The sequence below is a fragment of the Lissotriton vulgaris genome, chromosome 2_1, assembly GCF_964263255.1.
Source record: "Lissotriton vulgaris chromosome 2_1, aLisVul1.2, whole genome shotgun sequence".
Taxonomy (NCBI): Eukaryota; Metazoa; Chordata; class Amphibia; order Caudata; family Salamandridae; genus Lissotriton; species Lissotriton vulgaris.
Genome location: NC_141687.1, coordinates 1,826,301,549 through 1,826,318,495, shown reverse-complemented (window position 1 = coordinate 1,826,318,495; position 16,947 = coordinate 1,826,301,549).

Genomic DNA, 16,947 nt, shown 5'->3' with positions numbered 1-16,947 from the left:
GCCGTTGTGAGGGTATTTTTCGCTATCTACAGGAAGGGATAATAATATATAAGAGCAGCAGGAAATATGCACGTGTTAGTATGGAGATCGTCTCTTCTGCAGGTGCCTCAAGCTGTTTCAGTCGCACTTTATAAGCATTTTTTCACATTCCATATTGCACCAGCATAGCTGCCAAGGTTTCAGATTCCTTAAGTGTGACATTTTCATATATCAGTGTACCCGGGACTCACTGTCCTGCCAGCCTGGAGGGTGACAATGATTGAGGCGGGCGGCCTGCAACCCCAAATTACCGCGGGGCGCAGTGGCTAGCGGCCTAAGTGAGCCTGCAGCCACTGCCTTACAGAGAGACGGCCGCGGCGGCGCCTATCAAGCAATTGTTAGAGCACCACCCGCAGCGCTACACTCCTCCGGAATCTGCGACTACTGTCCCAAGTAAGTGCCACCAGCCTGTGTGATTTACAATGGCAGTGCGTGGTCAGGCAGCTGCAGCCTTCAGTCATTGCCGGCCTGTGTTGATACTAAGGTCACAGGTGACACTACAGTATTTTTTCAATTTCTAATATTCTGCTGGCCTGAGCCCCCAGTTGCCAATTATATATTTGTGAGCGATTTCTTGCAGTACACCACACAGAATGTTTGTGAACACTGCAAAGAGCTTCAGTTTCGTCCCACAGTATTGCTTGCTTGATGTATGAACTACCTATTAACCACTTCAGCTGCTATCAGGGGAGGTGTGCTACGAATAACATTTGCTACACTGGAGTACCCACGGAAGAGTTGTGTTTATATAGTGTGTCGGATGTGAAGTGCCCTGACACCCTACAATGGTATGAGCAGAACTATAAAGCAAATGAACTGTTTGAGAGAGAGGGACCGAAATATGTTTAAGTGCATTAGGAATTAAATAGATCATATAGGCATATAAATGATTGATACTACACGATGGTATTAGGCCATATACAAAGAGCATTACAGTAGAAATTACAGCAGTCACCAATATTGAGTAACAGCAAAGCCATAGGTCAATTGCAGCAGTTTTAAGATCTTCTTAGTTTCTCGTTGTTCAAATGTGTGTAATTTCTGATATTTATAGATGTTTCCCTCGTCTTCATTGCTTGATTTTGCTTGTGCGAAAGTGTCACTCATAGTCATTGAAATGTCACTCATAATTACACTGATATATGAAAATGTCACACTTAGGGAATCTGAAACCTTGGCAGCTATGGACAGTCCTAGCGGCCGCTGCAACCGGGTGGGGGATCACTCACTTCTCTCGGGCTCCCTCAGGTCTGACATTGTTGAATTGAGGAGGTTAAGTAAATTAACGGCTGATAGCGCACGTCGACGCCGGTGCGAGCAGTGCTTGCTGGAGGCAGCGCGACGCTGCAAGCGCCATATTTGAACATTTGCGGAGCCGCGCAAAACACGAGGCAGCTGGCACTTTCATTTACAATCTTCCGGGGCAGCAGGATGTGATGTCACCGCGCACCACAAGCGCAAGCCTCAAGATGCAGCGTTTCAAGGTGATACATTGTATCAGTGTGAGTCACGGTCTCTGCAAGCAGCCTTAATTCATCAACTGCAAGTCTGTGAGAGCAGTGGGGGCACGGCGCGCTGCCATACTAAACAGTTTAAACAGCCAAGCAGCACTTCAGTGGCCAGTGTGAGACACATGCATTATGCGTGACAACGCATTTCAGTGTGGTGATGCGGAACACCACACTGAAATGCGTTAGCGTCACACCTGATGCGTGATGCTTGGCAGACCTGCACCATGTCTGATGTGTTGCATGCTCTTTAGGGAATATATATTGATTATGCGGCTAAAACTTTTCATGCTTGACTAGGCTGGAATCTAAACATATCTGTGGTTTTATCGTTCTTGTTCACTTTGCACTTTAAACTTCTATAATCAGTGGATTATTTATATTACGTGGAATTAAGCATTCTAATATCAGTTTTTTTGTTATGTCTTTTTAAAATAACACCTACCTAACCTGCTATTGTGTAAAAAGACACTTCTTCTTTTGTACCACTCCTGGTGACGAAATTGTTATTATACGCTCAATTTACCACCTAATAAAAACATTTTTTAAAGGCGTAATGCAGAGGATCATGCCGGACTAGCAGGCATTCCATGAAGGTTTCTGGGCGCTGGAGCCTCTTTCAGATGAGGGGAAGATAAGCAGAATAATAAATTGGTCCCTTTGCATGTGCAAGGACAAAAATACACCTCCGCGAGTGCAGGCGATAGAAATGAACATGCACACGGAGGTAACCAGAAAATCCCAGGACAGATTTTGTTTATGTGCCCATCCTTGGGTCTATTCATAGCTCTTGACCCGCCCTTAAACCCAGGACCACCTCACCTTCAGGAAGCACCTCAAGACCTGGCTATTCGAGCAGTAACAGCACCCCCCTCCCTTCAGCGCCTTGAGACCCTCACGGGTGAGAAGCGCGCTCTATAAATGTATTGATTGATTGATCGATTGAGTGATTGAAACCCTGCCCGCACTCGGCACACAGTTTGGCGAGCAGTTAAACGTCATTGTTTCCCATTTATAAATCACTATCACACAAAATACCCACTGTCTGGAAAACTTGGACAGGATCACAGGCTGATGAATCGCAGCATGGCTACACTGAGGCAAGGAAGGGAGCCTAAAACTGAGGACACTGTCACCAGCTTTGAGCCAACGAAAGGCAAGGGAGCCAATCCTTTTGAAATCACATACTGCAATAGACAACAATATGCATGATCATACAGAAACACTCAGCACAGTGACAAGGGCCTCCGCTTAGAAATAGAGAAGAAATATCTCATCAGAAGCACCGTTACTTGCCTGAAGAAAAGGGTAACGACTTGCAAGAGCAGAGCATGGCAGCAAAACGAATACAGGGGTTGCAACGGTGGAATGTTACCAACTTCGGCAGTGGTGGATGTTTGTTTTTCAATGAAACTGTAATGGAATGTGCTGATTGATGCTGGAAATGTAGCACACTTTGTCATAGTCTGGAAGTTGAGCTAGATTGTATTTGTATTTATTAAGCGCAACATTCATCCCAAGGGATATCACGGCGCTAGGGAGCGTTTTCCTGAGAAAGAGATAGTGGTAGTGGAGGACTGATCATCTAGGAGCAGAGGGAGCTATGTTAAGGGGCTGCTGATGTTAGTATCTATATTCTGGGAAACAGCCATGCTTTCAGCTTCTTCCTGAACAGTATGTATTCATTCGTGAGGCGAAGGTCTAAGGGAAGTTCATCCCAATGGACAGCTGCCAGATTGGAAAAGGAACCACCCCCTGCCCTGGCTTTTTTAATACGCTTGTTTTTGGCCAGGGCATGGTGGCAGGACCTCAGTTTTCGTGTGGGAATGTAAAATTCGATTTTGTCCTGCAATATTCGGGGATCGTATTTGTGTGGCTCTCTGTGTGCATAACACAGCAGCTTACACTTGGCCTTTTGACGCACAGGTAACCTGTAGGGCTCCCACAAACATTCTGATGCTGAGCTGTATTTGTTTTTGTTACAAACCAACTTGGCAGTGGCATTTTGGATCACTTGCAGTCAGGAGAACAGATACTCAGGCATGCCCTCATAAAGAGCATTCCCGTAGTCTAGTTTACTAGAGAGTAATGCCTGAGTAATAGTCTTTCTGCAGTTTAGGGGGATCCATGAGAAGAGTCTTCTTAATAGTTTTAGCATAGCAAAACGTTTTCCGCATTATGCTCACACTTGGTCTTGCATGGTTAATGCATTGTCAAAGCAATAATAATGAAACACAAAAATATATCACTACACCAAAAACATAAACATGAGAATAGAATGCAAAAGAACACATAGCAACACAATGAAAACTCAATGAAAAAAACAAAACAACACAACAAAACCACAACACAAAACATAAATACACAAGAACAAAAGGTCACGAAGCACAAACACAATATAATTATATTGAATTGTTATTGGTTGTCTTGGTATTTTGTGGTTTAGTGTTCCTGTACTGTCTCACTGATAGGTGTTGTGGTTTTGCTATGTTTTGTGGGGATGTTATATTGGTCTTCTGTTAATATGATATTTTGGTGTAATGATGTGCTGTGTTCATGACTCAACTGCAATACTGATACTTCCACACTTGCCACACAATACAGACACCTCGAATCTACTTTCATAATACAGTTAAAAAGATGTTTGCACCTCACACAACACTATTTACCACTAACCAAAAACTGGTATGGATCTGGCCATTACATCAGAAGACAACACTTAGGAAAAGCTCCTTATGGAGAGGCACTGCTATCGTTGATGCCACTGGTGCAATGGCATCAGGGCTCAGTGGTGCGAGGAGCCCGGTGCAGTGCACCCCACTTACGTCTATCTCTTACCACTGTATTGGGAATTAGGAGAACCCATTTTTCTAGCTTGCCTGCATTAGGGCATTGTTGTTTAATTATTTTGTCCACCATAAGCGTGGAAGGGTATACTCAGATGTGAGTCCCTTGCTCATTGCACCATCAGGATTCAAGCAAGCCGGGCCGAAGACGGCTGTAATGCCAGAAACCGGTCCCCGGAAGCTTGTTTCCATCCCAGTGAAAGAATTGGCTTGGTAGTTTGGTTTGCCCTGTTCCCATCATGCACTGGGACAGGAACAGACTAATTTGCATATAGCCAGGTTCTGAGCTGGGATGGTGCAGTGAGCTAAAAAACGGTGTTGGATCTAGCCCTGATCTCTTGACTGGGTGAGAGTATTCTGCTTAATTCAGAGAATCTGTCCATCACCACCCCTTGTTGTTTAATTATTTTGTCCACCATAAGCATGGAAGGGTATACTCAGATGTGAGTCCCTTGCTCATTGCACCATCAGGATTCAAGCAAGCCGGGCCGAAGACGGCTGTAATGCCAGAAACCGGTCCCCGGAAGCTTGTTTCTTTCCCAGTGAAAAAATTGGCTTGGTAGTTTGGTTTGCCCTGTTCCCATCATGCACTGGGACAGGAACAGACTAATTTGCATATAGCCAGGTTCTGAGCTGGGATGGTGCAGTGAGCTAAAAAACGGTGTTGGATCTAGCCCTGATCTCTTGACTGGGTGAGAGTATTCTGCTTAATTCAGAGACTCTGTCCATCACCACCCCTTGTTGTTTAATTATTTTGTCCACCATAAGCGTGGAAGGGTATACTCAGATGTGAGTCCCTTGCTCATTGCACCATCAGAATTCAAGCAAGCCGGGCCGAAGACGGCTGTAATGCCAGAAACCGGTCCCCGGAAGCTTGTTTCCTTCCCAGTGAAAGAATTGGCTTGGTAGTTTGGTTTGCCCTGTTCCCATGATGCACTGGGACAGGAACAGACTAATTTGCATATAGCCAGATTCTGAGCTGGGATGGTGCAGTGAGATAAATAATGGTGATGGATCAAGCCCTGATCTTTGGACTGGGTAAGAGTGGTCTGCTTAATTCAGACACTCTGTTCATCACCACCCCCTTTTCTGAATCGTTTTTGGCCACTATAGGTGTGGCAGGGTATACTCAGACATGAGTCCCTTTCTCACTGCACCATCAGGATTCAAGCAAGCCGGGCCGAAGACGGCTGAAATGCCAGAAACCGGTCCCCGGTAGCTTGTCTCCTTTCTGGTGAAGAATTGGCTTGGTAGTTTAGTCTGCCCTGTTCCCATGATGCACTGGGCCAGGGACAGACTGATTTGCATATAGCCAGGTTCTGAGCTGGGATGGTGCAGTGAGATAAATAATGGTGATGGATCAAGCCCTGATCTTTGGACTGGGTAAGAGTGGTCTGCTTAATTCAGACACTCTGTTCATCACCACCCCCTTTTCTGAATCGTTTTTGGCCACTATAGGTGTGGCAGGGTATACTCAGACATGAGTCCCTTTCTCACTGCACCATCAGGATTCAAGCAAGCCGGGCCGAAGACGGCTGAAATGCCAGAAACCGGTCCCCGGTAGCTTGTCTCCTTTCTGGTGAAGAATTGGCTTGGTAGTTTAGTCTGCCCTGTTCCCATGATGCACTGGGCCAGGGACAGACTGATTTGCATATAGCCAGGTTCTGAGCTGGGATGGTGCAGTGAGATAAATAATGGTGATGGATCAAGCCCTGATCTTTGGACTGGGTAAGAGTGGTCTGCTTAATTCAGACACTCTGTTCATCACCACCCCCTTTTCTGAATCAGACCAATAACAAGGCTGCATTGCAGTGTTGTGATTGGCTGTGGCTGTGGGTAGACTGGGAGTCCGGGTGCTTCCTGCTGCTCGAGGAAAATGAAGAGGACCAGTAGAGGCAGCAGCCGGCAGTCGGCCCGATTCCAGGTAAGTGTTTCTTGTTTTCAATTTTTTGATCGTTTTCATTTCCGCGCCCCCTCCCCCCCCCTCTGCCCCGACTCCCACCAGCAATGAGTACACACATAGTAAGTAGTGGGGAAAAAAAGAATATAAGTGGGTGCATGAAGTTACTAATAATCCTGCAGAGATCAGGTAAAAACAACCACAGAGGCTGCCAAGACACAAGAAAAAGCTTTGCTGCCCCAAAATTGAGAATATAGGGCATTAACAAACTATGGAACTGGCAAGAAATATGGAAAGTGGCTGACGTTAGTTGTGAGGCTAAGAAGCATACTCTGGTGGGCAATGTGAAGATCTAACTTTGGTGAAGAGTGTGAGTAGCTCTCGCTAATGGTCAGTGTGTGGACAGTGTGAATAAACTGGATCTGTTGTTCAGTGGTCCCAGCTGATCCTGAGCAAAGGTAATATCAGTGGGCAATGTGAGCAGCTGGCACTGGTGGACGGTGTGCAGAGTGTGCCCTGTTGGATGAAAGTTGTCACTAGTGGCCAATGTGAGATGGTTTAACTGGTTGGTACTTTGAGGAACATCTCCTGGTAGGCCGTGTGAGGTGCTTTCACTGAAGCAAAGCTGGGCACCCACACATACACCTGATTAACAGTGTGGGAATCTTAGAATGATAACCCCTTTGTCCCACATTGTCCGTACGCACTGAATCAACATCATCTCATACACTGACGAAACCCAACTCATCCTCTCCATCACGGAAGATACCGGCACCACCAGACGCAACTTCCAGAACGCCATGACCAACGTTACCACCTGGATGAAATCCAACTGCCTGAAACTCAACACAGACAAGACAGAGGTTCTCATCTTTGAAAACAACACTTCCCCTAGGTAAAAACACATGGTGGCCCTCTGCACTCTGCCAGGCTCCCACCCCCACCAACCACGCCCACAACCTCGGCCTCATACTGGACAACCAACTCTCCATGAAACGTCAAGTCGACACAGTAGTCTCCTCCTGCTGCCACACCCTCCACATGCTTCATAAGATTTTCAGATGGATCCCCATCAGCACCAGGAAGACAGTCCCTCAAGCCCTCGTCACCAGTTGACTAGCTACGGAAATGCATTCTACGCCATAACCACAACCCACCTCCTCAAAAGACTGCAGATCATACAGAATGCCGCAGCCAGACTCTTCCTCGACCTCCCAAAATGAGCCAACACCAACCCACACCTCAGAAACCTCCACTGGCTCCCCATCCAGAAGAGATGCCAGTTCAAGTTCCTCACCCATGCCTACAAGGCCCTCTACAACTCCAGACCTGCTTACCTCAACCACCTCCTGACCTTCCACCAGCCTACCAGACATCTTCGATCTACATCCCTCGCCCTCACACACATTCCCTGCACCGACAGAGCCGAATTGGAGGTCGTTCCTTTACCTACCTCCCCGCCAAGTCCTGGAATGACCTCTCCCTCCATCTTGCACCTCCCCCTCTCTCACCGACTTCAGGAAGAAACTAAAAACCTAGCTTTTTCGACTAAGTCTCACCGACACCCCAGTGCCTGAATACCCCTCGGTGATAAGCTGCTTTCAAGAAATACTGATCGATTGATGGGCAGTCTGAGGATCTTGCATTGTTGGGCAGTGTGGGAAGCTATCACAGGTGGGCAGTGTGAGAAGCTTCTGTTGACAGGTGCTACGAGTTCAGGCTAGTGTAGCTTCAGATTAGTAGTGTGGGGTTTATTACACTGGTCGGTCTGGGTCTAGACGCATACAAAGATGGGCAGTCTGACGAATCCACATGGCTGGGCAGTGTTAGAAGCCTGCAGCACAGCCTGGCCATTGAAGAAGTTCAAACAGATGGGCAGGGTGAAGTATGAGGACCTCGCGCTGCAGGGCACAGTGGGAAATGGATAGGGCTCGAGTTGGGGTACCACGTGGGTGGACGGCATCCCCCCACTTATTTTACCGGGTGGACGCCGTCCTCCCTGCCAAACAGCTGGACTTCACTCTTTGGCCTCTCTGGGACGAGGAGCTCGAAGCTTACAGCACGCTGCTCACGCGCTGAATTCTCAGATGCAATCGCATCTAAGCGGTGAGCGAGGAGAGGCAATGAGCCCGATGGTGCAAGCCACCTTTCGTGACGTCACTTCCTGTCGTGACATCACTTCCAGTGACAGCGTTCCCCCATTTCTTTTTTTAGGACTTGTGCCCTGGAAATGAAGCTCAACGCCATGGCAGGGGAGCTTGCGATGCTGTGTGCAATAAGAGTAGCTTGTACTTGTGTGTAAAATGCGAGGGACTTGCACGCATGTGTGGCGTGTTGGAAGCTGCCTCAAACCGGTAATGTGATTCACCGAAATTGGTGAGCAGTGTGAGAAACTGGAACTGGTGGTCACTGCGAGGCGTTGCCACTGCGGGGCCTTGTGAGGCAGGCTGTGGAAGGGTTTTGTAAGTGGTTTTCCGGCCCATTTCCTGCTCCCAGGCTGCTGTCTGACCTCCAGTTTCTGACATAAAAGCAGCTATAAATACCCCTGGCCCGGGCTGGTCCCTCTGGGTTTGTAACAAGCTTCCTGTCTGGCTCGGCGCAGCTTTTAACGCTCGAGGCCAGCTGCAGGCTGGGGGGTCTGAGCGCTTTCAGCAGAGGGGTGGGGGCGGCCCTGAAGAGAGAGGCAGCTAACAGGGGACTGTTTAAAAGGTACCGGTCTATTTAGAGAGGAGGCCTACGAGAGAGGAACGGGCCTGTGCATAGACGGCCTACAAGTTGAGGAGCAGGATAAAAAGCCGGTTTACCTCCAGGGTTGGGACAGAATCGTGAGGGAGGCTCAAACGCGGGGTTGAGGGGTGGTCCTTGTCTGTATTGATCAACAGAGGCGTGGGTAGAGGGTGCCTACGGGGAAAGTATTCCACCAGTTATAAACTGGCCCGCCATGAGGGCCTAACTCGCAGAGGACACTGGCCTTGGGGAGCACTGGGCTCTTGGGGAAGGGGGGGGGGGGGGGGGGGGGGGTTCAGTTTAGTCTCCATGACTCAAGTGGACATGTGACTGGGAACTGGTGTGCAAGAGTGACTGATCGGTAGGGTGACCAGAATTTTAAAGCCAAAACCCGGGACATTTCACAAAAATAGAAGGACTACAATTTTACTTAAACCGAGCTCACAGAATGACAGCGCTCCTCAGCAGTGAATTACAGAACAGGCAGTAAGAACATACATAAAATGCAATTTTTAAACCCTGTTGCCTGTTAATTAAATTGCTTTCTTGAAACAACTGCTAACTATCCCTGTTTTGTAAAACATAAAAAAATACCTCCCGCCGTTTTCAGTCGACCTTCTCTAAAAACTGGGACATAAGCTACATTTCTTGAAATCTGCCGGGACAGCTGGTGGAAACCCGGGACCGACCTGGCAAATCCGGGACGCCTGGTCACCCTACTGATTGGAGACACTGGACTGCTGGGATGTCTGGCCTACAGGGGAGAGGCTGGACTACAGGACAGAAAGGCTTATGGGTCAGCCTAGCCAACTGGGGACTTTAGACATATTCTAGCAGGTTGGTATCCCCGAAAAGGTTATTGGAGCCTTGTGGAAAAGCTGTCCAGGCTGGGAAAAAGTCAGTCACATATCAGGGCAGTTCTTATTGTGTAGTTGATAATTTGACAGAGCCGGTTGTATTGAGAAGCATTTGCTTTAAATGTGGCTCGCCCTTTCCTAACCAATTAATCTTTCAAAATCAGCGGCCTGAAGCAGTTACTCATGTCTGGCTGGTGTTACAAAAGAATGGATTGGGATTAACTTGGTCACATCTAAACCTAGTGTCTCACAAAAGCAGGGGAGTGGGGAGCGGGTGATGGGGTAAGCAGAGTAAGTCACATCAGACTTCTGTTGATTAAAGTCTCATAGGGACTGAAGCACACCTATGGCACACACCGTAAATGAAATCATCCACGAATACCAGCTGTTAGTATTACCATGCTTAATGGTTCTCATTTTATGAAAATGAAAGACATTAAATCAAAGGATTTTTATAGAGGACAAAATGTCAGGTCCTTCGATAAGCAGGACACGCGGTGATGTGCACTATTGATGTGGGCACGGACAGATACCAGGAGCTCCAACTGTGTGCGTTCTACTATGCAATGGTTTTTGGAGTCAAGCTTCATTGATCATGTGGCATTAATTTTCCAATTGATAATTTAAAGAATGGGACACTTCAGAGTCTTCATTATGCAGATCTACACCTTAAGTCTAGGTTCAGGCTGATCTCAAGCGAGTAGAGAGTGCGATCTACAAATCAATAGCCTCACTTCCTGGTAGGAGAGCCAAGCACATGCCTTCTCTCCATAAGAACGTGGAGGACATGATGCAAGTGAGTATGTTTAAAAGTAACTAACGGAAGCGGAGATGCTGTAGGTTCCTCTTGGTGGTCAAAGGCACGCACAATATGGCACGCCCAGATGCACTGTTTACCCACAAAATGCGAGATGTGGATTGGTATGCTCCTAACACACCACTTTAAAGCCTGTTCTGGGCATTGGTGTGTACGAAGGATGCAGAGCGGATCAAGAGAATCGACAAACCTTCATGGTGCTGGAGTTCAAGTTAACTCACCTGCCATGCTACTGTGATGAACCGTGTCAGACAGACTGTAGGAGCAAGCTTCGCACCAGGTACGGATACCTGCAATTTAAAAGATAATCATGCCTGCCGGTCTCTCGCTCCTCTGCTTGTTTAACCACGAGGTACTGGGCACAGCAACACCAACACCTACAATAGGTAAACTTTGATGACTTCTTTGACATAGTGCCGCAGTTCTGGGTTTCCTGACAACAATGTAATGTACTCTGGGAGTTGCAGACCTGGTTCACTTCAGATAATTCAAGTGAACACACCTAAAAGTAAAGATTTGTGGAAGATCCATCAGTAGAGCATTGGCGTTCCTTGTGTCAACTACCAACGTACTCAGGATGCCTCATGGACCTGCATCCCAGGCTGTTCTCCAGCCCAGAGTTCTGGTGCAGACAGCAACCCTTGACCTGTCCTCTGACTCAAGATAGCCAGGATAGGGGCATCCCATAGGCCACTAGAATTATGCAGCAGGGGAAGACCAAATTATGTGACAGGACTGACTAAACTATGTTGCAAGAAAAGGCAAATTATGTGGCATAATGTGGCACGTTTTATTGTGATATTCCTTCGACAGTATGTCATCTTTACAAACGGGAATAGCCAGGGCAAAGATTTCATCTCATTAGTACCAGTTAAACACACAAATAAGCAACAAAAAAAGTGACCAGTCAACCTATGCGAAGGGCCTTTCACTATGCAACCATATAATTGTTGAGTTTTAGTAACTTTTGATTGGTTTGAGCTAGAAACAAAACTTTTATAAACCTTTTTTTATAACATCTGAAGATTATTTATCAGATGAAGGATTATGTGGCAAATACAGAAAATCTACATATTAAGAACGTCGCATAATCTCAATGGTGAGCCCGTTTGAGCCACATGCAGCCTGGGACGGAGGAAGAACCTTGGTAGTGAGTCGGTGGTCACGTACGGTTTAAACTCGATTGACCCAGAAAGGAGATGATGAACATAATCTCCACGTGTAATATATTCCACTTAATGAGGAGCTATATTTTTTGGAAAACTCACCCGGCTCGCGACGCGACGGCCGCCACGCTTACGTGCGAGTGCGGCGGGGCTGCGTGCGGCTTCTCTTCCTGTAGCCAGAGGTTCACCCCTGCGGTCACAGCTGGGTGAGGCCTGGGCCTCGCACTCTCGGTGAGCCGCCCCGTTCTGCATGATCCCTGATTGGTTGCTGCTGGAGCCCCTCTTCTGATCAGCCACTGGTGGTGAGCTGTGGTCTGCCAGGGCAGAGTTTGTACCTGCACTATGGTAAACAATGCTTAATTTGTTTGAAATAAGCGCCAGACTTGGCTAAAAACACCCCTTCAGTGCCAACACAACGCCTACTAGGCGGAGAACTGGCGAGAGGGGGGGGCGACTTGTAATTCAGTGTTTGCCATATATAGTCTTTTGATGCTCACTCACATTGCATCAGAAACCATTTAATTAGCAAATGTAGTGTATTTGTATTCCAGTTGTGTACCGAATGCTTGCTCTGAAAATGTTAATCAAGAAAATGTGAGTTCCTTGGTGAAAATGCCCATATTAAACGCTCCCGTTGTTTATAACTTTTTCAGGACAATTTGAAAATGTCCTCATCGTTTACTATAACCTCGAATTACACTCCCTTATCTTCGACCCAGAAAGCGGCCATAAGGATGGTAGAGCCAGAGCCGCCTAACTCACACGCATTAGCAGAAGTGATAACAACATTGATTCAGCGACAGTAGGCAGGCATGGAGGGCTACAGTCCCTTACCACAAGACCCAAACATAAGAAGAAGCACTGACTGACCCCTGGCCCGAGTTGACCACTAGTCCGCATACAGGCGCCACCCTTCCCAAAGCAGGTCCAGGACAAGTTTTGGAATAGATAAGTGTTGGGGGCAGCTGTGGGATGGAGGAGGGACCGAATCAGCATTTTTCAATGTAAGCAGACCCACCAACATGCCTTCCTCATTCCTGCTATTGCTGAAATTACTGCACAAGCTGCTAACTCAGGAACAAAATGACTGTGCCCTTGAATACTGACACGCAAAAGCTTCCTGTCCTGAGCTGACTCCATCAACAATTCACCAAGCCACGAACTGAACAGAATCCGATGCAGGAACAGCTGCTGGAAGATCGGAGACCTGTATTTATCATGCAACTTCCAAGGCTCCAGCCAGATGTGACTGTGTCCTGGCTTGACTGCCCCTAAAGTCGTAGCCGCTGTAAACAGACCATCAAAATTAGACTTACAGAAAGCAGACTATCAACTTAATAGTACCCAGAAGTCCCTATACCTCTTTGAACCACTGCATAAAGCACCTGGACATCTTTAGTGCAGTGGAGGCATAGGTAGCATATGTGTTGGTGAAACAAAAACTGGATGCAGCATACAACGTGTTATGTTATGTTGTGCATATTTGTAGAGTGCACTATCACCGAGAGGGTGTCCTGATGCTGAACAGGTCCAAGTCTATCCAAATCTAGGGCCTAGTGGGACTACAGCAAATGCTGACTCTTCAGCTTCTTGTGGAAGTCAAGAAGTGAGTAGGAGGCTTGTCTGTGTAGCAGCAGGCCTTCCACGCTTTAGGTGTGATGTAGGAGAACGCTTGACAGTCGGGTCTTCTTTTCCATATACATGGCATGTGTGCAAAAATGAGTCCTGACGAGTGAGGTATCTGGAAGCTTTGTGAACGGAGATGCGATTGTGGAGGTATGACGGGTCAGTGTTATGTAGTGATTTGAAAGTGTGTGAATTGTGCTCGTTTGTGTATGGGGAGTCAGTGGAGCTCCATAAGGTAGGGTGTGATGTGAGCATGGAAAAGGAGGTTGCGAGGGAATCTGGCTGCTGTGTTGTGAAAGGTCTATAGCCTTCTGGTGAATTTTTGTTGATCCTGGCAAAGAGGGTGTCCCCACAGTCCAGCTTGCCTGTGAGGAGGGTGTTCGTGATGGTTTTTCAGGTGTTGATTGAGAGCAATTTGAAGATCTTCGTTAGCATTTTCAGGGTATGGCAGCATGAGGCGATGACACCGTTGACTTGGGTGATTATGTCAAGTTTGCTATTGATCACAACACAGAGGCTCTTGGCCTGGGTGTTGGTGTGAATCTAGTTCTGCCAGCCACTAGTTGAAGTCCCACAAGGAAGTTCTCTTCCAGAAGATCATGATTTTAGACATGTCGTTATGCAGCTTCAAACAGTCTTAATTCATTGCGATTTCAGTCATGCAGGCATTGACCTTGATCCTGCTACTGGGCGGCTTGTCTGCGAGAGAGCGAAGGAGTTGTGTGTCATCAGCATAGGAGAGGACGCTGCGTCATGAGAGTGGATGATCTTGGCTAGAGAGATCATTTATGTATTGAAGAGGGTTGGGCTCTGAATCCTTGCAGAACTCCGCAGATGAGGTCATGGGCATCCAAGATATTTTGCGCCAGGCTGCCTGACTGGATCCTTCCAGTCAGCAAGGAGCAGATCCACCAGAGTGTGTGATGTAGACTTTGGATGAGGGTGGGAGCATGTGAAACCCTGCGGAGAGGTCCAGGAAGAGGACTGCAGCAGAATCTTCTCTGTCCAGTCATCCAGATGTCATCCGCGGAGGCAATGAGGGCAGTTTCCATGCTGGAGTTGGGTACGAAACTAGACTGAGTGGTGTCGAGGAGTTGGTGGATGTTGAGGTATCAATGAGGCAATTGTTGATGATTTTTTTCAAAACCTTGGCCGGAAATGGTAGCAGGGAGATAGGTCTGTGGTTGGTGAGCATTGAAGGGTCCACAGAGGATTTCTTCAGCAATGGGTTGATAGTTGTGTGTTTCCCACCATCTGGGAAGGTTGCAGGAGAAGTAGAGGGGTTCAGAATGGGATGATGGGCTGTAGTCCTCTGGATTAGGAGTGGTGGGGGAAGAGATCCGATGGGGCCCCTGAGTGGCTGTCTTCATGGTGGCGACCGTTTCTTCTGGTTTGATTAGCATTGGTTCTTTGGATGAGATCAAGAGGCGTTTCGCGAATTCTGTTATGTTTGGTTGCAGGTTAAAGTTGCTGTAAATGGTGGTGATTTTGTTGATGAAGAATTGTCAGAGATTGTTGCAAAGGTCCTGCGAGGGGGAGATTGAGTTGGAGATGGCTGCTGGTGAGCGAAATCATTTTCAATGTCAAAGATTTCTTTGCTTCTTTTGGTGCTGGAATTGATGCAGTCTACCAGAGACGCAGGTTCTGTGATCCGGATCATTTGGTGGTAGCCTTCTTGAGAGCCCCCTCTACTCTTTGACAACATAATCCTAGGACAGACAGGAAAAGATGAAAATATGTGCCTTGGAATGATTCACCTCAATGGAATCAAGAAGGCCATTGGCAAACCCCATCAAAGTGCAGTGCCAACACAAAAACGGTATAAACACAATCATATCAATCGCCTTTCACTCTCTAGAAAGGATGCTCCTGGCAGCTTTATGCAGCTGCTATCAAAAAGATGGTCCCTATGGAGGAAGTCTAGCCTTTGACTTCCACAGCAATAGTGTTGAAAAAAACCTCTCATACAAATAAGTTTCTTGTTATACGTATAGTGCATTTATTTTGCCAAATCCCATTTCCATAATGCAAAAACAGATTTCAGCAGTATAACACAATATTTTAATTCCTAAAAACACACGGTGCCCCTAGAAAAATGAAGGTGCAGTGAAAGTGATATATGCAATAATATGTACATGTGACTGATCAGGACAATATGATGTTATAACCAGCACTCATAATATGAGTGTCAGAACCCTCAATCACATTTTACAAAAACACAGTACACATAAGTTAGTGTTGACGTTTCAACCCCTAAACACTGTTATTTAGATCAGAGTCATCATCAGAACAGAATAATATATACACAGGAGACACCAAAGGATAGGGACAAAGAGTCCCACAATCGAAGATGTATAAATCACTGTTTCATAGGAAAACCTCAAGGATGCGCATAAATGATGTAGTCAGCAGAGGGCTAAAATACCCACACACATGTCTGAGACCATCAATCTAATAGGGCTCAAATCTGGATTGAAAGCAAGTTAAGTGTGGTATGATGGCATAAGCCCATGTGGTTCGATAGGGAATGAAACCCCAGCATGCAGGGAAGTCTCACTGAAAATAATGGAGGGGGCTATCCGGTTTCATCTTCTTCACTGTGGCGGCTGTGGCCGCGAACAAAGGAGTCTTGAGGAAAATGACTAAATCAGAAATTGCATCCCTGTGACATAACAAACGTATAAGTATAGAACAAATCACGATCCTACAGGAGAGCTGGGTTGCAAAGGGAATCAGCTTAATCTAAGATTTTGGATTCAGTTCTTATCCCCTCTCCTTCACAAATTTAACAATTTAAATATAATCCCTCTAATCTAGATTTCGGTGTCTTTTTGAAGCTAAAGCCATAATACGAAATCTTGGGGTCTTTCATGCTCCAGATCTACCAGCACTATTGCGGAAGTTCCTTAAATTAGGTCATGCTGCATGTAGAAATGCAACTTTCTCTCATCTCCTAAACCAAAGCTGACTCAGAAAAATATAGACTCATGGAATTCTTTCAGCAAGATATACTCTGCTGCTTGGCCACATATCTGGCATTCTCCTTTTACAAGAGAGATTACTCATGCCTTATCACAAATCAGATTCTGGTTACTACACAATGCTAATTGGGCTTCTGTGAAACTCCACAGGCTAAGACTTCGGTACTCAAATCTTTGTTCGAATTGCAATCTTGAATCTGGAGGCATTGTTTATTTGTTGTTAATGCAAAGATGTCCAACCCTTGGGTCACCAAATTAAAAATGAGCAATAAAAAATCTTCAGACTCTCTCTAGGCATTGATGCTATAACAGTTCTCTTGGGCATCTCTGCCTCGGACAAAATGTTCAAACTAAATATGTAACATAAAAAAATATATCAGTTCACACAAATGAATATGACTCCTTTATCCAGTGGAACTACAGTGGATGGACCTTGGATGTTTCAACGTATCAGGAATACTAGAAGTTTTGTTTTATTCA